The sequence below is a fragment of the Hypanus sabinus genome, chromosome 23, assembly GCF_030144855.1.
Source record: "Hypanus sabinus isolate sHypSab1 chromosome 23, sHypSab1.hap1, whole genome shotgun sequence".
In the NCBI taxonomy this organism is placed as follows: Eukaryota; Metazoa; Chordata; class Chondrichthyes; order Myliobatiformes; family Dasyatidae; genus Hypanus; species Hypanus sabinus.
Window position 1 is genome coordinate 49,344,055 of NC_082728.1, and position 25,010 is coordinate 49,369,064.

Below are 25,010 nucleotides of genomic sequence, written 5' to 3' on the forward strand. Positions count from 1 at the left end.
TGGAAATCGGGCTTGACTTGACCTGGAACTCGGGATTGACTTGACCTGGAACTCGGGCTTGACTTGACCTGGAACTCGGGATTGACCTGGAACTCGGGCTTGACTTGACCTGGAACTCGGGCTTGACTTGACCTGGAACTCGGGATTGACCTGGAACTCGGGCTTGACTTGACCTGGAACTCGGGATTGACCTGGAACTCAGGCTTGACGACCTGGAACTCGGGCTTGACCTGAAACTCGGGATTGACCTGGAATTCGGACTTGACTTGACCTGGAACTCGGGCTTGACTTGACCTGGAACTCGGGCTTGATGACCTGGAACTCGGGCTTGACCTGGAACTCGGGCTTGACTTGACCTGGAACTCGGGCTTGATGACCTGGAACTCGGGCTTGATGACCTGGAACTCAGGCTTGACTTGACCTGGAACTCGGGCTTGACCTGGAACTCGGGCTTGACCTGGAACTCAGGCTTGACTTGACCTGGAACTCGGGCTTGACTTGACCTGGAACTCAGGATTGACCTGGAACTCGGGCTTGACTTGACCAGGAACCTGGGCTTGACAACCTGGAACTCGGGCTTGACCTGGAACCAGGGCTTAACCTGGAACTCGGGCTTGACTTGACCTGGAACTCGGGCTTGACCTGGAACTAGGGCTTGACTTGACCTGGAACCTGGGCTTGACAACCTGGAACTCGGGCTTGACCTGGAACCCGGGCTTAACCTGGAACTCGGGCTTGACTTGACCTGGAACTCGGGCTTGACTTGACCTGGAACCCGAGCTTGACAACCTGGAACTCGGACTTGACCTGGAACCCGGGCTTGACCTGGAACTCAGGTTTGACTTGACCTGGAACTCGGGCTTGACTTGATCTGGAACTCGAGCTTGACTTGATCTGGAACTCGAGCTTGACTTGATCTGGAACTCGAGCTTGACCTGGAACTCCAGCTTGACCTGGAAATCAGGTTTGACCTGGAACTCGGGCTTGACTTGACCTGGAACTCGGGCTTGATGACCTGGAACTCGGGCTTGACCTGGAACTCGGGCTTGACCTGGAACCCGGGCTTGACATGGAACTCGGGCTTGACGACCTGGAACTCGGGCTTGACTTGACCTGGAACTCGGGATTGACCTGGAACTCAGGCTTGACGACCTGGAACTCGGGCTTGACCTGAAACTCGGGATTGACCTGGAATTCGGATTTGACTTGACCTGGAACTCGGGCTTGACTTGACCTGGAACTCGGGCTTGACTTGACCTGGAACTCGGGCTTGACGTGACCTGGAAATCGGGCTTGACTTGACCTGGAACTCGGGATTGACTTGACCTGGAACTCGGGCTTGACTTGACCTGGAACTCGGGATTGACCTGGAACTCGGGCTTGACTTGACCTGGAACTCGGGATTGACCTGGAACTCGGGCTTGACTTGACCTGGAACTCGAGCTTGACCTGGAACTCAGGCTTGACCTGGAACTCGGGCTTGACTTGACCTGGAAATCGGGCTTGACTTGACCTGGAACTCGGAATTGACTTGACCTGGAAATCGGGCTTGACCTGGAACTCGGGCTTGACTTGACCTGGAACTCGGGCTTGATGACCTGGAACTTGGGCTTGACGACCTGAAACTCGGGCTTGATTTGACCTGGAACTCGGGCTTGACGACCTGGAACTCGGGCTTGACTTGACCTGGAACTCGGGCTTGACTTGACCTGGAACTCGGAATTGACTTGACCTGGAACTCGGGCTTGACTTGACCTGGAACTCGGGATTGACCTGGAACTCGGGCTTGACTTGACCTGGAACTCGGGATTGACCTGGAACTCGGGCTTGACTTGACCTGGAACTCGGGATTGACCTGGAACTCAGGCTTGACGACCTGGAACTCGGGCTTGACCTGAAACTCGGGATTGACCTGGAATTCGGATTTGACTTGACCTGGAACTCGGGCTTGACTTGACCTGGAACTCGGGCTTGACTTGACCTGGAACTCGGGCTTGACGTGACCTGGAAATCGGGCTTGACTTGACCTGGAACTCGGGATTGACTTGACCTGGAACTCGGGCTTGACTTGACCTGGAACTCGGGATTGACCTGGAACTCGGGCTTGACTTGACCTGGAACTCGGGATTGACCTGGAACTCGGGCTTGACTTGACCTGGAACTCGAGCTTGACCTGGAACTCAGGCTTGACCTGGAACTCGGGCTTGACTTGACCTGGAAATCGGGCTTGACTTGACCTGGAACTCGGAATTGACTTGACCTGGAAATCGGGCTTGACTTGACCTGGAACTCGGAATTGACTTGACCTGGAACTCGGGCTTGACTTGACCTGGAACTCGGGATTGACCTGGAACTCGGGCTTGACTTGACCTGGAACTCGGGCTTGACTTGACCTGGAACTCGGGATTGACCTGGAACTCGGGCTTGACTTGACCTGGAACTCGGGATTGACCTGGAACTCAGGCTTGACGACCTGGAACTCGGGATTGACCTGAAACTCGGGATTGACCTGGAATTCGGACTTGACTTGACCTGGAACTCGGGCTTGACTTGACCTGGAACTCGGGCTTGATGACCTGGAACTCGGGCTTGACCTGGAACTCGGGCTTGACTTGACCTGGAACTCGGGCTTGATGACCTGGAACTCGGGCTTGATGACCTGGAACTCAGGCTTGACTTGACCTGGAACTCGGGCTTGACCTGGAACTCGGGCTTGACCTGGAACTCAGGCTTGACTTGACCTGGAACTCGGGCTTGACTTGACCTGGAACTCAGGATTGATCTGGAACTCGGGCTTGACTTGACCAGGAACCTGGGCTTGACAACCTGGAACTCGGGCTTGACCTGGAACCAGGGCTTAACCTGGAACTCGGGCTTGACTTGACCTGGAACTCGGGCTTGACCTGGAACTCGGGCTTGACTTGACCTGGAACCTGGGCTTGACAACCTGGAACTCGGGCTTGACCTGGAACCCGGGCTTAACCTGGAACTCGGGCTTGACTTGACCTGGAACTCGGGCTTGACTTGACCTGGAACCCGAGCTTGACAACCTGGAACTCGGACTAGACCTGGAACCCGGGCTTGACCTGAAACTCAGGTTTGACTTGACCTGGAACTCGGGCTTGACTTGATCTGGAACTCGAGCTTGACTTGATCTGGAACTCGAGCTTGACTTGATCTGGAACTCGAGCTTGACCTGGAACTCCAGCTTGACCTGGAACTCAGGCTTGACCTGGAACTCGGGCTTGACTTGACCTGGAACTCGGGCTTGATGACCTGGAACTCGGGCTTGACCTGGAACTCGGGCTTGACCTGGAACCCGGGCTTGACCTGGAACTCGGGCTTGACGACCTGGAACTCGGGCTTGACGACCTGGAACTCGGGCTTGACTTGACCTGGAACTCGGGATTGACCTGGAACTCAGGCTTGACGACCTGGAACTCGGGCCTGACCTGAAACTCGGGATTGACCTGGAATTCGGATTTGACTTGACCTGGAACTCGGGCTTGACTTGACCTGGAACTCGGGCTTGACTTGACCTGGAACTCGGGCTTGACGTGACCTGGAAATCGGGCTTGACTTGACCTGGAACTCGGGATTGACTTGACCTGGAACTCGGGCTTGACTTGACCTGGAACTCGGGATTGACCTGGAACTCGGGCTTGACTTGACCTGGAACTCGGGATTGACCTGGAACTCGGGCTTGACTTGACCTGGAACTCGAGCTTGACCTGGAACTCAGGCTTGACCTGGAACTCGGGCTTGACTTGACCTGGAAATCGGGCTTGACTTCACCTGGAACTCGGGCTTGACTTGACCTGGAAATCGGGCTTGACTTGACCTGGAACTCGGGATTGACTTGACCTGGAACTCGGGCTTGACTTGACCTGGAACTCGGGATTGACCTGGAACTCGGGCTTGACTTGACCTGGAACTCGGGCTTGACTTGACCTGGAACTCGGGATTGACCTGGAACTCGGGCTTGACTTGACCTGGAACTCGGGATTGACCTGGAACTCAGGCTTGACGACCTGGAACTCGGGCTTGACCTGAAACTCGGGATTGACCTGGAATTCGGACTTGACTTGACCTGGAACTCGGGCTTGACTTGACCTGGAACTCGGGCTTGATGACCTGGAACTCGGGCTTGACCTGGAACTCGGGCTTGACTTGACCTGGAACTCGGGCTTGATGACCTGGAACTCGGGCTTGATGACCTGGAACTCAGGCTTGACTTGACCTGGAACTCGGGCTTGACCTGGAACTCGGGCTTGACCTGGAACTCAGGCTTGACTTGACCTGGAACTCGGGCTTGACTTGACCTGGAACTCAGGATTGACCTGGAACTCGGGCTTGACTTGACCAGGAACCTGGGCTTGACAACCTGGAACTCGGGCTTGACCTGGAACCAGGGCTTAACCTGGAACTCGGGCTTGACTTGACCTGGAACTCGGGCTTGACCTGGAACTAGGGCTTGACTTGACCTGGAACCTGGGCTTGACAACCTGGAACTCGGGCTTGACCTGGAACCCGGGCTTAACCTGGAACTCGGGCTTGACTTGACCTGGAACTCGGGCTTGACTTGACCTGGAACCCGAGCTTGACAACCTGGAACTCGGACTTGACCTGGAACCCGGGCTTGACCTGGAACTCAGGTTTGACTTGACCTGGAACTCGGGCTTGACTTGATCTGGAACTCGAGCTTGACTTGATCTGGAACTCGAGCTTGACTTGATCTGGAACTCGAGCTTGACCTGGAACTCCAGCTTGACCTGGAAATCAGGTTTGACCTGGAACTCGGGCTTGACTTGACCTGGAACTCGGGCTTGATGACCTGGAACTCGGGCTTGACCTGGAACTCGGGCTTGACCTGGAACCCGGGCTTGACATGGAACTCGGGCTTGACGACCTGGAACTCGGGCTTGACGACCTGGAACTCGGGCTTGACTTGACCTGGAACTCGGGATTGACCTGGAACTCAGGCTTGACGACCTGGAACTCGGGCTTGACCTGAAACTCGGGATTGACCTGGAATTCGGATTTGACTTGACCTGGAACTCGGGCTTGACTTGACCTGGAACTCGGGCTTGACTTGACCTGGAACTCGGGCTTGACGTGACCTGGAAATCGGGCTTGACTTGACCTGGAACTCGGGATTGACTTGACCTGGAACTCGGGCTTGACTTGACCTTGAACTCGGGATTGACCTGGAACTCGGGCTTGACTTGACCTGGAACTCGGGATTGACCTGGAACTCGGGCTTGACTTGACCTGGAACTCGAGCTTGACCTGGAACTCAGGCTTGACCTGGAACTCGGGCTTGACTTGACCTGGAAATCGGGCTTGACTTGACCTGGAACTCGGAATTGACTTGACCTGGAAATCGGGCTTGACTTGACCTGGAACTCGGAATTGACTTGACCTGGAACTCGGGCTTGACTTGACCTGGAACTCGGGATTGACCTGGAACTCGGGCTTGACTTGACCTGGAACTCGGGCTTGACTTGACCTGGAACTCGGGATTGACCTGGAACTCGGGCTTGACTTGACCTGGAACTCGGGATTGACCTGGAACTCAGGCTTGACGACCTGGAACTCGGGCTTGACCTGAAACTCGGGATTGACCTGGAATTCGGACTTGACTTGACCTGGAACTCGGGCTTGACTTGACCTGGAACTCGGGCTTGATGACCTGGAACTCGGGCTTGACCTGGAACTCGGGCTTGACTTGACCTGGAACTCGGGCTTGATGACCTGGAACTCGGGCTTGATGACCTGGAACTCAGGCTTGACTTGACCTGGAACTCGGGCTTGACCTGGAACTCGGGCATGACCTGGAACTCAGGCTTGACTTGACCTGGAACTCGGGCTTGACTTGACCTGGAACTCAGGATTGACCTGGAACTCGGGCTTGACTTGACCAGGAACCTGGGCTTGACAACCTGGAACTCGGGCTTGACCTGGAACCAGGGCTTAACCTGGAACTCGGGCTTGACTTGACCTGGAACTCGGGCTTGACCTGGAACCTGGGCTTGACAACCTGGAACTCGGGCTTGACCTGGAACCCGGGCTTAACCTGGAACTCGGGCTTGACTTGACCTGGAACTCGGGCTTGACTTGACCTGGAACCCGAGCTTGACAACCTGGAACTCGGACTTGACCTGGAACCCGGGCTTGACCTGGAACTCAGGTTTGACTTGACCTGGAACTCGGGCTTGACTTGATCTGGAACTCGAGCTTGACTTGATCTGGAACTCGAGCTTGACTTGATCTGGAACTCGAGCTTGACCTGGAACTCCAGCTTGACCTGGAACTCAGGCTTGACCTGGAACTCGGGCTTGACTTGACCTGGAACTCGGGCTTGATGACCTGGAACTCGGGCTTGACCTGGAACTCGGGATTGACCTGGAACCCGGGCTTGACCTGGAACTCGGGCTTGACGACCTGGAACTCGGGCTTGACGACCTGGAACTCGGGCTTGAACTGGAACTCGGGCTTGACTTGACCTGGAACTCGGGCTTGATTTGACCTGGAAATCGGGCTTGACTTGAACTGGAACTCGGGATTGACTTGACCTGGAACTCGGGCTTGATTTGACCTGGAACTCGGGCTTGACGACCTGGAACTCGGGCTTGACTTGACCTGGAACTCGGGCTTGACTTGACCTGGAACTCGGGCTTGACCTGGAACTCGGGCTTGACATGACCTGGAACTCGGGCTTGACGACCTGGAACTCGGGCTTGACCTGGAACTCGGGCTTGACCTGAAACTCGGGATTGACCTGGAACTCGGACTTGACGACCTGGAACTCGGGCTTGACTTGACCTGGAAATCGGGCTTGACTTGATCTGGAACTCGGGCTTGATGACCTGGAACTCAGGCTTGACCTGGAACTCGGGCTTGACTTGACCTGGAACTCGGGCTTGATGACCTGGAACTCAGGCTTGACTTGACCTGGAACTCGAGCTTGACCTGGAACTCCAGCTTGAACTGGAACTCAGGCTTGACCTGGAACTCGGGCTTGAGTTGACCTGGAACTCGGGCTTGATGACCTGGAACTCGGGCTTGACGACCTGAAACTCGGGCTTGACTTGACCTGGAACTCGGGCTTGACTTGACCTGGAACTCGGGCTTGACTTGACCTGGAACTCGGGCTTGATGACCTGGAACTCGGGCTTCACCTGGAACTCGGGCTTGACCTGGAACCCGGGCTTGACCTGAAACTCGGGCTTAACGACCTGGAATTCGGGCTTGACGACCTGGAACTCGGGCTTGACCTGGAACTCGGGCTTGACTTGACCTGGAACTCAGGCTTGACTTGACCTGGAACTCGGGCTTGACTTGACCTGGAACTCGGGCTTGATGACCTGGAACTCGGGCTTGACTTGACCTGGAACTCGGGATTGACCTGGAACTCGGGCTTGACTTGACCTGGAACTCGGGCTTGACCTGAAACTCGGGATTGACCTGGAATTCGGACTTGACTTGACCTGGAACTCGGGCTTGACTTGACCTGGAACTCGGGCTTGACTTGACCTGGAGCTCGGGCTTGATGATCTGGAACTCAGGCTTGACCTGGAACTCGGGCTTGACTTGACCTGGAACTCGGGCTTGATAACCTGGAACTCAGGCTTGACTTGACCTGGAACTCGAGCTTGACCTGGAACTCCAGCTTGACCTGGAACTCAGGCTTGACCTGGAACTCGGGCTTGACTTGACCTGGAACACGGGCTTGATGAACTGGAACTCGGGCTTCACCTGGAACTCGGGCTTGACCTGGAACCCGGGCTTGACCTGGAACTCGGGCTTGACTTGACCTGGAACTCGGGCTTGATTTGACCTGGAACTCGGGCTTGACGACCTGGAACTCGTGCTTGACTTGACCTGGAACTCGGGCTTGACTTGACCTGGAACTCGGGCTTGACTTGACCTGGAACTAGGAATTGACTTGACCTGGAACTCGGGCTTGACTTGACCTGGAACTCGGGCTTGACCTGGAACCTGGGCTTGACCAGGATCTCGGGCTTGACGACCTGGAACTCGGGCTTGACGACCTGGAACTCGGGCTTGACTTGACCTGGAACTCGGGCTTGACTTGACCTGGAACTCGGGCTTGATTTGACCTGGAAATCGGGCTTGACTTTACCTGGAACTCGGGATTGACTTGACCTGGAACTCGGGCTTGATTTGACCTGGAACTCGGGCTTGACTTGACCTGGAACTCGGGCTTGACTTGACCTGGAAATCGGGCTTGACTTGACCTGGAACTCGGGATTGACTTGACCTGGAACTCGGGCTTGACTTGACCTGGAAATCGGGCTTGACTTGACCTGGAACTCGGGATTGACTTGACCTGGAACTCGGGCTTGACTTGACCTGGAACTCGGGATTGACCTGGAACTCGGGCTTGACTTGACATGGAACTCCAGCTTGACCTGGAACTCAGGCTTGACCTGGAACTCGGGCTTGACTTGACCTGGAACTCGGGCTTGATGACCTGGAACTTGGGCTTGACGACCTGAAACTCGGGCTTGACTTGACCTGGAACTCGGGCTTGACTTGACCTGGAACTCGGGCTTGACTTGACCTGGAAATCGGGCTTGACTTGACCTGGAACTCGGGATTGACTTGACCTGGAAATCGGGCTTGACTTGACCTGGAACTCGGGATTGACTTGACCTGGAACTCGGGCTTGACTTGACCTGGAACTCCGGATTGACTTGACCTAGAACTCGGGCTTGACTTGACCTGGAACTCGGGATTGACCTGGAACTCGGGCTTGACTTGACATGGAACTCCAGCTTGACCTGGAACTCAGGCTTGACCTGGAACTCGGGCTTGACTTGACCTGGAACTCGGGCTTGATGACCTGGAACTTGGGCTTGACGACCTGAAACTCGGGCTTGACTTGACCTGGAACTCGGGCTTGACTTGACCTGGAACTCGGGCTTGACTTGACCTGGAACTCGGGCTTGATGACCTGGAACTCGGGCTTGACCTGGAACTCGGGCTTGACCTGGAACCCGGGCTTGACCTGGAACTCGGGCTTAACGACCTGGAACTCGGGCTTGACGACCTGGAACTCGGGCTTGACCTGGAACTCGGGCTTGACTTGACCTGGAACTCGGGCTTGACTTGACCTGGAACTCGGGCTTGACTTGACCTGGAACTCGGAATTGACTTGACCTGGAACTCGGGCTTGACTTGACCTGGAACTCGGGATTGACCTGGAACTCGGGCTTGACTTGACCTGGAACTCGGGATTGACCTGGAACTCGGGCTTGACTTGACCTGGAACTCGGGATTGACCTGGAACTCGGGCTTGACTTGACCTGGAACTCGGGATTGACCTGGAACTCAGGCTTGACGACCTGGAACTCGGGCTTGACCTGAAACTCGGGATTGACCTGGAATTCGGACTTGACTTGACCTGGAACTCGGGCTTGACTTGACCTGGAACTCGGGCTTGACTTGACCTGGAGCTCGGGCTTGACTTGACCTGGAAATCGGGCTTGACTTGACCCGGAAATCGGGCTTGACTTGACCTGGAACTCGGGATTGACTTGATCTGGAACTCGGGCTTGACTTGACCTGGAACTCGGGATTTACCTGGAACTCGGGCTTGACTTGACCTGGAACTCGAGCTTGACCTGGAACTCCAGCTTGACCTGGAACTCAGGCTTCACCTAGAACTCGGGCTTGACTTGACCTGGAACTCGGGCTTGATGACCTGGAACTTGGGCTTGACGACCTGAAACTCGGGCTTGACTTGACCTGGAACTCGGGCTTGACTTGACCTGGAACTCGGGCTTGATGACCTGGAACTCGGGCTTGACCTGGAACTCGGGCTTGACCTGAAACTCGGGATTGACCTGGAATTCGGACTTGACTTGACATGGAACTCGGGCTTGACTTGACCTGGTACTCGGGCTTGACTTGACCTGGAAATCGGGCTTGACTTGACCTGGAACTCGGGATTGACTTGACCTGGAACTCGGGCTTGACTTGACCTGGAACTCGGGATTGACCTGGAACTCGGGCTTGACTTGACCTGGAACTCGGGATTGACCTGGAACTCGGGCTTGACTTGACCTGGAACTCGAGCTTGACCTGGAACTCCAGTTTGACCTTGAACTCAGGCTTGACCTGGAACTCGGGCTTGACTTGACCTGGAACTCGGGCTTGATGACCTGGAACTTGGGCTTGACGACCTGAAACTCGGGCTTGACTTGACCTGGAACTCGGGCTTGACTTGACCTGGAACTCGGGCTTGACTTGACCTGGAACTCGGGCTTGATGACCTGGAACTCGGGCTTGACCTGGAACTCGGGCTTGACCTGGAACCCGGGCTTGACCTGGAACTCGGGCTTAACGACCTGGAACTCGGGCTTGACGACCTGGAACTCGGGCTTGACCTGGAACTCGGGCTTGACTTGACCTGGAACTCGGGCTTGACTTGACCTGGAACTCGGGCTTGACTTGACCTGGAACTCGGAATTGACTTGACCTGGAACTCGGGCTTGACTTGACCTGGAACTCGGGATTGACCTGGAACTCGGGCTTGACTTGACCTGGAACTCGGGCTTGACTTGACCTGGAACTCGGGATTGACCTGGAACTCGGGCTGGACTTGACCTGGAACTCGGGATTGACCTGGAACTCAGGCTTGACGACCTGGAACTCGGGCTTGACCTGGAACTCGGGCTTAACGACCTGGAATTCGGGCTTGACGACCTGGAACTCGGTCTTGACCTGGAACTCGGGCTTGACTTGACCTGGAACTCAGGCTTGACTTGACCTGGAACTCGGGCTTGACTTGACCTGGAACTCGGGCTTGATGACCTGGAACTCGGGCTTGACTTGACCTGGAACTCGGGATTGACCTGGAACTCGGGCTTGACTTGACCTGGAACTCGGGCTTGACCTGAAACTCGGGATTGACCTGGAATTCGGACTTGACTTGACCTGGAACTCGGGCTTGACTTGACCTGGAACTCGGGCTTGATGACCTGGAACTCGGGCTTGACCTGGAACTCGGTCTTGACTTGACCTGGAACTCGGGCTTGACTTGACCTGGAGCTCGGGCTTGATGATCTGGAACTCAGGCTTGACCTGGAACTCGGGCTTGACTTGACCTGGAACTCGGGCTTGATAACCTGGAACTCAGGCTTGACTTGACCTGGAACTCGAGCTTGACCTGGAACTCTTGCTTGACCTGGAACTCAGGCTTGACCTGGAACTCGGGCTTGACTTGACCTGGAACACGGGCTTGATGACCTGGAACTCGGGCTTCACCTGGAACTCGGGCTTGACCTGGAACCCGGGCTTGACCTGGAACTCGGGCTTGACTTGACCTGGAACTCGGGCTTGATTTGACCTGGAACTCGGGCTTGACGACCTGGAACTCGTGCTTGACTTGACCTGGAACTCGGGCTTGACCTGGAACCTGGGCTTGACCTGGATCTCGGGCTTGACGACCTGGAACTCGGGCTTGACGACCTGGAACTCGGGCTTGACTTGACCTGGAACTCTGTCTTGACTTGACCTGGAACTCGGGCTTGATTTGACCTGGAAATCGGGCTTGACTTTACCTGGAACTCGGGATTGTCTTGACCTGGAACTCGGGCTTGATTTGACCTGGAACTCGGGCTTGACTTGACCTGGAACTCGGGCTTGACTTGACCTGGAAATCGGGCTTGACTTGACCTGGAACTCGGGATTGACTTGACCTGGAACTCGGGCTTGACTTGACCTGGAAATCGGGCTTGACTTGACCTGGAACTCGGGATTGACTTGACCTGGAACTCGGGCTTGACTTGACCTGGAACTCGGGATTGACCTGGAACTCGGGCTTGACATGACATGGAACTCCAGCTTGACCTGGAACTCAGGCTTGACCTGGAACTCGGGCTTGACTTGACCTGGAACTCGGGCTTGATGACCTGGAACTTGGGCTTGACGACCTGAAACTCGGGCTTGACTTGACCTGGAACTCGGGCTTGACTTGACCTGGAACTCGGGCTTGACTTGACCTGGAAATCGGGCTTGACTTGACCTGGAACTCGGGATTGACTTGACCTGGAACTCGGGCTTGACTTGACCTGGAAATCGGGCTTGACTTGACCTGGAACTCGGGATTGACTTGACCTGGAACTCGGGCTTGACTTGACCTGGAACTCGGGATTGACTTGACCAGGAACTCGGGCTTGACTTGACCTGGAACTCTGGATTGACCTGGAACTCGGGCTTGACTTGACATGGAACTCCAGCTTGACCTGGAACTCAGGCTTGACCTGGAACTCGGGCTTGACTTGACCTGGAACTCGGGCTTGATGACCTGGAACTTGGGCTTGACGACCTGAAACTCGGGCTTGACTTGACCTGGAACTCGGGATTGACTTGACCTGGAACTCGGGCTTGACTTGACCTGGAACTCGGGCTTGATGACCTGGAACTCGGGCTTGACCTGGAACTCGGGCTTGACCTGGAACCCGGGCTTGACCTGGAACTCGGGCTTAACGACCTGGAACTCGGGCTTGACGACCTGGAACTCGGGCTTGACCTGGAACTCGGGCTTGACTTGACCTGGAACTCGGGCTTGACTTGACCTGGAACTCGGGCTTGACTTGACCTGGAACTCGGAATTGACTTGACCTGGAACTCGGGCTTGACTTGACCTGGAACTCGGGATTGACCTGGAACTCGGGCTTGACTTGACCTGGAACTCGGGATTGACCTGGAACTCGGGCTTGACTTGACCTGGAACTCGTGCTTGACTTGACCTGGAACTCGGGATTGACCTGGAACTCGGGCTTGACTTGACCTGGAACTCGGGATTGACCTGGAACTCAGGCTTGACGACCTGGAACTCGGGCTTGACCTGAAACTAGGGATTGACCTGGAATTCGGACTTGACTTGACCTGGAACTCGGGCTTGACTTGACCTGGAACTCGGGCTTGACTTGACCTGGAGCTCGGGCTTGACTTGACCTGGAAATCGGGCTTGACTTGACCTGGAAATCGGGCTTGACTTGACCTGGAACTCGGGATTGACTTGATCTGGAACTCGGGCTTGACTTGACCTGGAAATCGGGCTTGACTTGACCTGGAACTCGGGATTGACTTGACCTGGAACTCGGGCTTGACTTGACCTGGAACTCGGGATTGACCTGGAACTCGGGCTTGACTTGACCTGGAACTCGGGATTGACCTGGAACTCGGGCTTGACTTGACCTGGAACTCGAGCTTGACCTGGAACTCCAGCTTGACCTGGAACTCAGGCTTGACCTGGAACTCGGGCTTGACTTGACCTGGAACTCGGGCTTGATGACCTGGAACTTGGGCTTGACGACCTGAAACTCGGGCTTGACTTGACCTGGAACTCGGGCTTGACTTGACCTGGAACTCGGGCTTGACTTGACCTGGAACTCGGGCTTGATGACCTGGAACTCGGGCTTGACCTGGAACTCGGGCTTGACCTGGAACCCGGGCTTGACCTGGAACTCGGGCTTAACGACCTGGAACTCGGGCTTGACGACCTGGAACTCGGGCTTGACCTGGAACTCGGGCTTGACTTGACCTGGAACTCGGGCTTGACTTCACCTGGAACTCGGGCTTGACTTGACCTGGAACTCGGAATTGACTTGACCTGGAACTCGGGCTTGACTTGACCTGGAACTCGGGATTGACCTGGAACTCGGGCTTGACTTGACCTGGAACTCGGGATTGACCTGGAACTCGGGCTTGACTTGACCTGGAACTCGGGCTTGACTTGACCTGGAACTCGGGATTGACCTGGAACTCAGGCTTGACGACCTGGAACTCGGGCTTGACCTGAAACTCGGGATTGACCTGGAATTCGGACTTGACTTGACCTGGAACTCGGGCTTGACTTGACCTGGAACTCGGGCTTGACTTGACCTGGAACTCGGGCTTGACTTGACCTGGAAATCGGGCTTGACTTGACCTGGAACTCGGGATTGACCTGGAACTCGGGCTTGACTTGACCTGGAACTCGAGCTTGACCTGGAACTCCAGCTTGACCTGGAACTCAGGCTTGACCTGGAACTCGGGCTTGACTTGACCTGGAACTCGGGCTTGATGACCTGGAACTTGGGCTTGACGACCTGAAACTCGGGCTTGACTTGACCTGGAACTCGGGCTTGACTTGACCTGGAACTCGGGCTTGACTTGACCTGGAACTCGGGCTTGATGACCTGGAACTCGGGCTTGACCTGGAACTCGGGCTTGACCTGGAACCCGGGCTTAACCTGGAACTCGGGCTTAACGACCTGGAACTCGGGCTTGACGACCTGGAACTCGGGCTTGACCTGGAACTCGGGCTTGACTTGACCTGGAACTCGGGCTTGATTTGACCTGGAACTCGGGCTTGACGACCTGGAACTCGGGCTTGACTTGACCTGGAACTCGGGCTTGACTTGACCTGGAACTCGGAATTGACTTGACCTGGAACTCGGGCTTGACTTGACCTGGAACTCGGGATTGACCTGGAACTCGGGCTTGACCTGACCTGGAACTCGGGCTTGACTTGACCTGGAACTCGGGATTGACCTGGAACTCGGGCTTGACTTGACCTGGAACTCGGGATTGACCTGGAACTCGGGCTTGACCTGACCTGGAACTCGGGCTTGACTTGACCTGGAACTCGGGATTGACCTGGAACTCGGGCTTGACTTGACCTGGAACTCGGGATTGACCTGGAACTCAGGCTTGACGACCTGGAACTCGGGCTTGACCTGAAACTCGGGATTGACCTGGAATTCGGATTTGACTTGACCTGGAACTCGGGATTGACTTGACCTGGAACTCGGGCTTGACTTGACCTGGAACTCGGGCTTGACTTGACCTGGAAATCGGGCTTCACTTGACCTGGAACTCGGGATTGACTTGACCTGGAACTCGGGCTTGACTTGACCTGGAACTCGGGATTGACCTGGAACTCGGGCTTGACTTGACCTGGAACTCGGGATTGACCTGGAACTCGGGCTTGACTTCACCTGGAACTCGAGCTTGACCTGGAACTCAGGCTTCACCTGGAACTCGGGCTTGACCTGGAACTCGGGCTTGACTTGACCTGGAACTCGGGCTTGATGACCTGGAACTTGGGCTTGACGACCTGAAACTCGGGCTTGACTTGACCTGGAACTCGGGCTTGACTTGACCTGCAACTCGGGCTTGATGACCTGGAACTCGCGCTTGACCTGGAACTCGGGCTTGACCTGGAACTCGGGCTTGACGACCTGGAACTCGGGCTTGACTTGACCTGGAACTCGGGCTTGACTTGACCTGGAACTCGGAATTGACTTGACCTGGAACTCGGGCTTGACTTGACCTGGAACTCGGGATTGACCTGGAACTCGGGCTTGACCTGACCTGGAACTCGGGCTTGACTTGACCTGGAACTCGGGATTGACCTGGAACTCGGGCTTGACTTGACCTGGAACTCGGGATTGACCTGGAACTCAGGCTTGACGACCTGGAACTCGGGCTTGACCTGAAACTCGGGATTGACCTGGAATTCGGATTTGACTTGACCTGGAACTCGGGCTTGACTTGACCTGGAACTCGGGCTTGACTTGACCTGGAAATCGGGCTTCACTTGACCTGGAACTCGGGATTGACTTGACCTGGAACTCGGGCTTGACTTGACCTGGAACTCGGGATTGACCTGGAACTAGGGCTTGACTTGACCTGGAACTCGGGATTGACCTGGAACTCGGGCTTGACTTCACCTGGAACTCGAGCTTGACCTGGAACTCAGGCTTCACCTGGAACTCGGGCTTGACCTGGAACTCGGGCTTGACTTGACCTGGAACTCGGGCTTGATGACCTGGAACTTGGGCTTGACGACCTGAAACTCGGGCTTGACTTGACCTGGAACTCGGGCTTGACTTGACCTGCAACTCGGGCTTGATGACCTGGAACTCGCGCTTGACCTGGAACTCGGGCTTGACCTGGAACTCGGGCTTGACCTGGAACTCGGGCTTAACGACCTGGAACTCGGGCTTGACCTGGAACTCGGGCTTGACCAGGAACTCGGGCTTGACCTGAAACTCGGGATTGACCTGGAATTCGGGCTTGACTTGACCTGGAACTCGGGCTTGACTTGACCTGGAACTCGGGCTTGACTTGACCTGGAACTCGGGATTGACCTGGAACTCGGGCTTGACTTGACCTGGAACTCGGGATTGACCTGGAACTCGGGCTTGACTTGACCTGGAACTCGAGCTTGACCTGGAACTCCAGCTTGACCTGGAACTCAGGCTTGACCTGGAACTCGGGCTTGACTTGACCTGGAACTCGGGCTTGATGACCTGGAACTTGGGCTTGACGACCTGAAACTCGGGCTTGACTTGACCTGGAACTCGGGCTTGACTTGACCTGGAACTCGGGCTTGACTTGACCTGGAACTCGGGCTTGATGACCTGGAACTCGGGCTTGACCTGGATCTCGGGCTTGACCTGGAACCCGGGCTTGACCTGGAACTCGGGCTTAACGACCTGGAACTCGGGCTTGACGACCTGGAACTCGGGCTTGACCTGGAACTCGGGCTTGACTTGACCTGGAACTCGGGCTTGATTTGACCTGGAACTCGGGCTTGACGACCTGGAACTCGGGCTTGACTTGACCTGGAACTCGGGCTTGACTTGACCTGGAACTCGGGCTTGACCTGGAACTCGGGCTTGACTTGACCTGGAACTCGGGCTTGATTTGACCTGGAACTCGGGCTTGACGACCTGGAACTCGGGCTTGACTTGACCTGGAACTCGGGCTTGATGACCTGGAACTCGGGCTTGATGACCTGGAACTCAGGCTTGACTTGACCTGGAACTCGGGCTTGACCTGAAACTCGGGCTTGACCTGGAACTCAGGCTTGACTTGACCTGGAACTCGGGCTTGACTTGACCTGGAACTCAGGATTGACCTGGAACTCGGGCTTGACTTGACCAGGAACCTGGGCTTGGCAACCTGGAACTCGGGCTTGACCTGGAACCAGGGTTAACCTGGAACTCGGGCTTGACTTGACCTGGAACTCGGGCTTGACCTGGAACTCGGGCTTGACTTGACCTGGAACCTGGGCTTGACAACCTGGAACTCGGGCTTGACCTGGAACCCGGGCTTAACCTGGAACTCGGGCTTGACTTGACCTGGAACTCGGGCTTGACTTGACCTGGAACCCCAGCTTGACAACCTGGAACTCGGACTTGACCTGGAACCCGGGCTTGACCTGGAACTCAGGTTTGACTTGACCTGGAACTCGGGCTTGACTTGATCTGGAACTCGAGCTTGACTTGATCTGGAACTCGAGCTTGACTTGATCTGGAACTCGAGCTTGACCTGGAACTCCAGCTTGACCTGGAACTCAGGTTTGACCTGGAACTCGGGCTTGACTTGACCTGGAACTCGGGCTTGATGACCTGGAACTCGGGCTTGACCTGGAACTCGGGCTTGACCTGGAACCCGGGCTTGACCTGGAACTCGGGCTTGACGACCTGGAACTCGGGCTTGACGACCTGGAATTCGGGCTTGACTTGACCTGGAACTCGGGCTTGATTTGACCTGGAAATCGGGATTGACTTGACCTGGAACTCGGGATTGACTTGACCTGGAACTCGGGATTGACCTGGAACTCGGGCTTGACTTGACCTGGAACTCGGGCTTGACTTGTCCTGGAACTCGGGATTGACCTGGAACTGGGGCTTGACTTGACCTGGAACTCGGGCTTGACCTGGAACTCGGGCTTGACCTGAAACTCGGGATTGACCTGGAACTCTGTCTTCACGACGTGGAACTCGGGCTTGACTTGACCTGGAAATCGGGCTTGACTTGACCTGGAACTCGGGATTGACATGACCTGGAACTCGGGCTTGACTTGACCTGGAACTCGGGCTTGACTTGACCTGGAAATCGGGCTTGACTTGACCTGGAACTCGGGATTGACTTGACCTGGTACTCGGGCTTGACTTGACCTGGAACTCGGGATTGACCTGGAACTCGGGCTTGACTTGACCTGGAACTCGGGATTGACCTGGAACTCGGGCTTGACTTGACCTGGAACTCGAGCTTGACCTGGAACTCCAGCTTGACCTGGAACTCAGGCTTGACCTGGAACTCGGGCTTGACTTGACCTGGAACTCGGGCTTGATGACCTGGAACTTGGGCTTGACGACCTGAAACTCGGGCTTGACTTGACCTGGAACTCGGGCTTGACTTGACCTGGAACTCGGGCTTGACTTGACCTGGAACTCGGGCTTGATGACCTGGAACTCGGGCTTGACCTGGATCTCGGGCTTGACCTGGAACCAGGGCTTGACCTGGAACTCGGGCTTAACGACCTGGAACTCGGGCTTGACGACCTGGAACTCGGGCTTGACCTGGAACTCGGGCTTGACTTGACCTGGAACTCGGGCTTGATTTGACCTGGAACTCGGGCTTGACGACCTGGAACTCGGGTTTGACTTGACCTGGAACTCGGGCTTGACTTGACATGGAACTCGGAATTGACTTGACCTGGAACTCGGGCTTGACTTGACCTGGAACTCGGGATTGACCTGGAACTCGGGCTTGACTTGACCTGGAACTCGGGCTTGACCTGGAACTCGGGCTTGACTGGACCTGGAACTCGGGATTGACTTGACCTGGAACTCCAGCTTGACCTGGAACTCGGGATTGACCTGGAACTCGGGCTTGACTTGACCTGGAACTCGGGATTGACCTGGAACTCAGGCTTGACGACCTGGAACTCGGGCTTGACCTGAAACTCGGGATTGACCTGGAATTCGGACTTGACTTGACCTGGAACTCGGGCTTGACTTGACCTGGAACTCGGGCTTGATGACCTGGAACTCGGACTTGACCTGGAACTCGGGCTTGACTTAACCTGGAACTCGGGCTTGACTTGACCTGGAACTCGGGATTGTCCTGGAACTCGGGCTTGACTTGACCTGGAACTCGGGATTGACCTGGAACTCGGGCTTGACTTGACCTGGAACTCGAGCTTGACCTGGAACTCGGGCTTGACCTGGAACCCGGGCTTGACCTGGAACTCGGGCTTGACGACCTGGAACTCGGGCTTGACGACCTGGAATTCGGGCTTGACTTGACCTGGAACTCGGGCTTGATTTGACCTGGAAATCGGGATTGACTTGACCTGGAACTCGGGATTGACTTGACCTGGAACTCGGGATTGACCTGGAACTCGGGCTTGACTTGACCTGGAACTCGGGCTTGACTTGTCCTGGAACTCGGGATTGACCTGGAACTGGGGCTTGACTTGACCTGGAACTCGGGCTTGACCTGGAACTCGGGCTTGACCTGAAACTCGGGATTGACCTGGAACTCTGTCTTCACGACGTGGAACTCGGGCTTGACTTGACCTGGAAATCGGGCTTGACTTGACCTGGAACTCGGGATTGACATGACCTGGAACTCGGGCTTGACTTGACCTGGAACTCGGGATTGACCTGGAACTCGGGCTTGACTTGACCTGGAACTCGAGCTTGACCTGGAACTCCAGCTTGACCTGGAACTCAGGCTTGACCTGGAACTCGGGCTTGACTTGACCTGGAACTCGGGCTTGATGACCTGGAACTTGGGCTTGACGACCTGAAACTCGGGCTTGACTTGACCTGGAACTCGGGCTTGACTTGACCTGGAACTCGGGCTTGACTTGACCTGGAACTCGGTCTTGATGACCTGGAACTCGGGCTTGACCTGGATCTCGGGCTTGACCTGGAACCCGGGCTTGACCTGGAACTCGGGCTTAACGACCTGGAACTCGGGCTTGACGACCTGGAACTCGGGCTTGACCTGGAACTCGGGCTTGACTTGACCTGGAACTCGGGCTTGATTTGACCTGGAACTCGGGCTTGACGACCTGGAACTCGGGTTTGACTTGACCTGGAACTCGGGCTTGACTTGACATGGAACTCGGAATTGACTTGACCTGGAACTCGGGCTTGACTTGACCTGGAACTCGGGATTGACCTGGAACTCGGGCTTGACTTGACCTGGAACTCGGGCTTGACCTGGAACTCGGGCTTGACTGGACCTGGAACTCGGGATTGACTTGACCTGGAACTCCAGCTTGACCTGGAACTCGGGATTGACCTGGAACTCGGGCTTGACTTGACCTGGAACTCGGGATTGACCTGGAACTCAGGCTTGACGACCTGGAACTCGGGCTTGACCTGAAACTCGGGATTGACCTGGAATTCGGACTTGACTTGACCTGGAACTCGGGCTTGACTTGACCTGGAACTCGGGCTTGATGACCTGGAACTCGGACTTGACCTGGAACTCGGGCTTGACTTAAACTGGAACTCGGGCTTGACTTGACCTGGAACTCGGGATTGTCCTGGAACTCGGGCTTGACTTGACCTGGAACTCGGGATTGACCTGGAACTCGGGCTTGACTTGACCTGGAACTCGAGCTTGACCTGGAACTCCAGCTTGACCTGGAACTCAGGCTTGACCTGGAACTCGGGCTTGACTTGACCTGGAACTCGGGCTTGATGACCTGGAACTTGGGCTTGACGACCTGAATCTCGGGCTTGACTTGACCTGGAACTCGGGCTTGACTTGACCTGGAACTCGGGCTTGACTTGACCTGGAACTCGGGCTTGATGACCTGGAACTCGGGCTTGACCTGGAACTCGGGCTTGACCTGAAACTCTGGATTGACCTGGAATTCGGACTTGACTTGACCTGGAACTCGGGCTTGATTTGACCTGGAACTCGGGCTTGACTTGACCTGGAAATCGGGCTTGACTTGACCTGGAACTCGGGATTGACTTGACCTGGAACTCGGGCTTGACTTGACCTGGAACTCGGGATTGACCTGGAACTCGGGCTTGACTTGACCTGGAACTCGGGATTGACCTGGAACTCTGGCTTGACTTGACCTGGAACTCGAGCTTGACCTGGAACTCCAGCTTGACCTGGAACTCAGGCTTGACCTGGAACTCAGGCTTGACCTGGAACTCTGGCTTGACTTGACCTGGAACTCGAGCTTGACCTGGAACTCCAGCTTGACCTGGAACTCAGGCTTGACCTGGAACTCAGGCTTGACCTGGAACTCGGGCTTGACGACCTGGAACTCGGGTTTGACTTGACCTGGAACTCGGGCTTGACTTGACATGGAACTCGGAATTGACTTGACCTGGAACTCGGGCTTGACTTGACCTGGAACTCGGGATTGACCTGGAACTCGGGCTTGACTTGACCTGGAACTCGGGCTTGACCTGGAACTCGGGCTTGACTGGACCTGGAACTCGGGATTGACTTGACCTGGAACTCCAGCTTGACCTGGAACTCGGGATTGACCTGGAACTCGGGCTTGACTTGACCTGGAACTCGGGATTGTCCTGGAACTCAGGCTTGACGACCTGGAACTCGGGCTTGACCTGAAACTCGGGATTGACCTGGAATTCGGACTTGACTTGACCTGGAACTCGGGCTTGACTTGACCTGGAACTCGGGCTTGATGACCTGGAACTCGGACTTGACCTGGAACTCGGGCTTGACTTAACCTGGAACTCGGGCTTGACTTGACCTGGAACTCGGGATTGTCCTGGAACTCGGGCTTGACTTGACCTGGAACTCGGGATTGACCTGGAACTCGGGCTTGACTTGACCTGGAACTCGAGCTTGACCTGGAACTCCAGCTTGACCTGGAACTCAGGTTTGACCTGGAACTCGGGCTTCACTTGACCTGGAACTCGGGCTTGATGACCTGGAACTCGGGCTTGACCTGGAACTCGGGCTTGACCTGGAACCCGGGCTTGACCTGGAACTCGGGCTTGACGACCTGGAACTCGGGCTTGACGACCTGGAATTCGGGCTTGACTTGACCTGGAACTCGGGCTTGATTTGACCTGGAAATCGGGATTGACTTGACCTGGAACTCGGGATTGACTTGACCTGGAACTCGGGATTGACCTGGAACTCGGGCTTGACTTGACCTGGAACTCGGGATTGACCTGGAACTCGGGCTTGACTTGACCTGGAACTCGAGCTTGACCTGGAACTCCAGCTTGACCTGGAACTCAGGCTTGACCTGGAACTCGGGCTTGACTTGACCTGGAACTCGGGCTTGATGACCTGGAACTTGGGCTTGACGACCTGAAACTCGGGCTTGACTTGACCTGGAACTCGGGCTTGACTTGACCTGGAACTCGGGCTTGACTTGACCTGGAACTCGGGCTTGATGACCTGGAACTCGGGCTTGACCTGGATCTCGGGCTTGACCTGGAACCAGGGCTTGACCTGGAACTCGGGCTTAACGACCTGGAACTCGGGCTTGACGACCTGGAACTCGGGCTTGACCTGGAACTCGGGCTTGACTTGACCTGGAACTCGGGCTTGATTTGACCTGGAACTCGGGCTTGACGACCTGGAACTCGGGTTTGACTTGACCTGGAACTCGGGCTTGACTTGACATGGAACTCGGAATTGACTTGACCTGGAACTCGGGCTTGACTTGACCTGGAACTCGGGATTGACCTGGAACTCGGGCTTGACTTGACCTGGAACTCGGGCTTGACCTGGAACTCGGGCTTGACTGGACCTGGAACTCGGGATTGACTTGACCTGGAACTCCAGCTTGACCTGGAACTCGGGATTGACCTGGAACTCGGGCTTGACTTGACCTGGAACTCGGGATTGACCTGGAACTCAGGCTTGACGACCTGGAACTCGGGCTTGACCTGAAACTCGGGATTGACCTGGAATTCGGACTTGACTTGACCTGGAACTCGGGCTTGATGACCTGGAACTCGGACTTGACCTGGAACTCGGGCTTGACTTAAACTGGAACTCGGGCTTGACTTGACCTGGAACTCGGGATTGTCCTGGAACTCGGGCTTGACTTGACCTGGAACTCGGGATTGACCTGGAACTCGGGCTTGACTTGACCTGGAACTCGAGCTTGACCTGGAACTCCAGCTTGACCTGGAACTCAGGCTTGACCTGGAACTCGGGCTTGACTTGACCTGGAACTCGGGCTTGATGACCTGGAACTTGGGCTTGACGACCTGAATCTCGGGCTTGACTTGACCTGGAACTCGGGCTTGACTTGACCTGGAACTCGGGCTTGACTTGACCTGGAACTCGGGCTTGATGACCTGGAACTCGGGCTTGACCTGGAACTCGGGCTTGACCTGAAACTCTGGATTGACCTGGAATTCGGACTTGACTTGACCTGGAACTCGGGCTTGATTTGACCTGGAACTCGGGCTTGACTTGACCTGGAAATCGGGCTTGACTTGACCTGGAACTCGGGATTGACTTGACCTGGAACTCGGGCTTGACTTGACCTGGAACTCGGGATTGACCTGGAACTCGGGCTTGACTTGACCTGGAACTCGGGATTGACCTGGAACTCTGGCTTGACTTGACCTGGAACTCGAGCTTGACCTGGAACTCCAGCTTGACCTGGAACTCAGGCTTGACCTGGAACTCAGGCTTGACCTGGAACTCTGGCTTGACTTGACCTGGAACTCGAGCTTGACCTGGAACTCCAGCTTGACCTGGAACTCAGGCTTGACCTGGAACTCAGGCTTGACCTGGAACTCGGGCTTGACGACCTGGAACTCGGGTTTGACTTGACCTGGAACTCGGGCTTGACTTGACATGGAACTCGGAATTGACTTGACCTGGAACTCGGGCTTGACTTGACCTGGAACTCGGGATTGACCTGGAACTCGGGCTTGACTTGACCTGGAACTCGGGCTTGACCTGGAACTCGGGCTTGACTGGACCTGGAACTCGGGATTGACTTGACCTGGAACTCCAGCTTGACCTGGAACTCGGGATTGACCTGGAACTCGGGCTTGACTTGACCTGGAACTCGGGATTGACCTGGAACTCAGGCTTGACGACCTGGAACTCGGGCTTGACCTGAAACTCGGGATTGACCTGGAATTCGGACTTGACTTGACCTGGAACTCGGGCTTGACTTGACCTGGAACTCGGGCTTGATGACCTGGAACTCGGACTTGACCTGGAACTCGGGCTTGACTTAACCTGGAACTCGGGCTTGACTTGACCTGGAACTCGGGATTGTCCTGGAACTCGGGCTTGACTTGACCTGGAACTCGGGATTGACCTGGAACTCGGGCTTGACTTGACCTGGAACTCGAGCTTGACCTGGAACTCCAGCTTGACCTGGAACTCAGGTTTGACCTGGAACTCGGGCTTCACTTGACCTGGAACTCGGGCTTGATGACCTGGAACTCGGGCTTGACCTGGAACTCGGGCTTGACCTGGAACCCGGGCTTGACCTGGAACTCGGGCTTGACGACCTGGAACTCGGGCTTGACGACCTGGAATTCGGGCTTGACTTGACCTGGAACTCGGGCTTGATTTGACCTGGAAATCGGGATTGACTTGACCTGGAACTCGGGATTGACTTGACCTGGAACTCGGGATTGACCTGGAACTCGGGCTTGACTTGACCTGGAACTCGGGATTGACCTGGAACTCGGGCTTGACTTGACCTGGAACTCGAGCTTGACCTGGAACTCCAGCTTGACCTGGAACTCAGGCTTGACCTGGAACTCGGGCTTGACTTGACCTGGAACTCGGGCTTGATGACCTGGAACTTGGGCTTGACGACCTGAAACTCGGGCTTGACTTGACCTGGAACTCGGGCTTGACTTGACCTGGAACTCGGGCTTGACTTGACCTGGAACTCGGGCTTGATGACCTGGAACTCGGGCTTGACCTGGATCTCGGGCTTGACCTGGAACCAGGGCTTGACCTGGAACTCGGGCTTAACGACCTGGAACTCGGGCTTGACGACCTGGAACTCGGGCTTGACCTGGAACTCGGGCTTGACTTGACCTGGAACTCGGGCTTGATTTGACCTGGAACTCGGGCTTGACGACCTGGAACTCGGGTTTGACTTGACCTGGAACTCGGGCTTGACTTGACATGGAACTCGGAATTGACTTGACCTGGAACTCGGGCTTGACTTGACCTGGAACTCG